The sequence below is a fragment of the Gekko japonicus genome, unplaced genomic scaffold, assembly GCF_001447785.1.
Source record: "Gekko japonicus isolate JY-2015 unplaced genomic scaffold, Gekko_japonicus_V1.1 scaffold2685, whole genome shotgun sequence".
Taxonomy (NCBI): Eukaryota; Metazoa; Chordata; class Lepidosauria; order Squamata; family Gekkonidae; genus Gekko; species Gekko japonicus.
The window spans coordinates 196555-197977 of NW_015169867.1; the positions used below are offsets into that span (position 1 = coordinate 196555).

Below are 1423 nucleotides of genomic sequence, written 5' to 3' on the forward strand. Positions count from 1 at the left end.
CCCCAAAAGCCCCCCCCCCTGTTGGCCCCCCCCCCCAAGCACCAAGAAGACAGAGCATCCCTTGCCCCAGACTGAGAGTCCCTATCCATACCTTGTGGACAAGAGCCACTGATGGACCTCTGCTCCATATGCTTATTTAATTCCCTCTTGCAGTCTGGTCCATGCTTATAGCCACCACCACCTCTTGTGGCAGGGAATTATTTATTTTTATTTATTTATTTATATTTACATTTGTATCCCGCCCTACCCCGAAGGCTCAAAACAATAACATACAGTTTAAAACCAATAAATTACAATAAATTCCACGTGTTCATCACTCTTTGGGTGAAGAAGGACTTCCTTTTCTCTCTTCTAACCCGACCGCTCAGCAATCTCATGGAGCGCCCACGCGTTCTTATTTATTTATTTATTTTTATTTTATTTTATTGTTAACATTTTTACCCCGCCCTCCCCGCGAGCGGGCTCAGGGCGGCTTACAAGGGGGCACAAGCCCATACATAAAAACCGGATAAAACAGTAAAGCCATTAAATAACAACAAAAACAAGACTAAAGTGCTCCATACAAACAAGAGGGTCGCCAAAGATGGTGTCAGTCCTTTCATTGGGGTGACCTTGTCCTGTCGATGGTCCAAGGCCAGTCCAGCGGTATCGGTGCCCTGCAAGATGGTGGCAGTTCTTCCGGGGACCACCCCTAACCCCGTTGTTATCTCCACCATTGATAGTGGTGGTAGTGATAGTGTTCTTGTATATTGTGAGAACGGGAGAAAAGGACCTCTTCCTCTACCTGCTCTATCCCATGCATACTCTTATGAACCTCGATCACGTCACCCCCTCAGCCGCCGTTTCTCCTGGCTCAAGAGCCCCGAGCGCCTGAACCGTCCTTCTTTGGATCCCTTGTGGAACTCTCTGCAGCAGCTCCTCGTCCCCGGAACGTGGCCCTCCCTCCCTCCCTCCCTCCCTCCCTCTTTTGTGCCATCAGCCGAACTTTCTTGTCGCCAATGGCAGGGTGTCCTGGGGGAACTGGGCAGGGGTGGTGTGTGTGTGTGGGTGTGTGTCAGTTTTCCATCTTTGCGCTAGAATTCCCACCACCACCCCCGTTTGGGTGTTTAAATTGGCTAAGGCGGGGCGGAGGGGGCGGTCACGACGGGGCTGTGAGTCGTCACTGATGGGTGCTGAGCGATCCTGAGGGTGTGTTCCTGCCCAGGCCTATCAGAAACGCCTGGCTGGATCTGACCAGGGGCCCCCTACCTGGGTGTCCTTTGCCGGAATCCCAGGGGGTGGCACAGGTGAAAGTACCTCCTGCCCCCCTCTATCCCAGCCGGCCCGGGAAACGTGTCCGTCCTCTGCCCCCCAAAGCCTCCCACCCCCCAAGGTCTTGGCCCCGCCCCCATTTCTCCCCTCTCTCCCCCCCCTCAGGTGTACA

At 53.5% G+C, this 1423-nt stretch overlaps 1 protein-coding gene across 1 annotated transcript in view; it reads left to right on the forward strand.

Moving 5' to 3' along the window:
• Positions 1-1423, forward strand: part of WDR46 (WD repeat domain 46) — a 20963-nt gene that overhangs the window by 15549 nt on the left and 3991 nt on the right. The window lies entirely within an intron of this gene.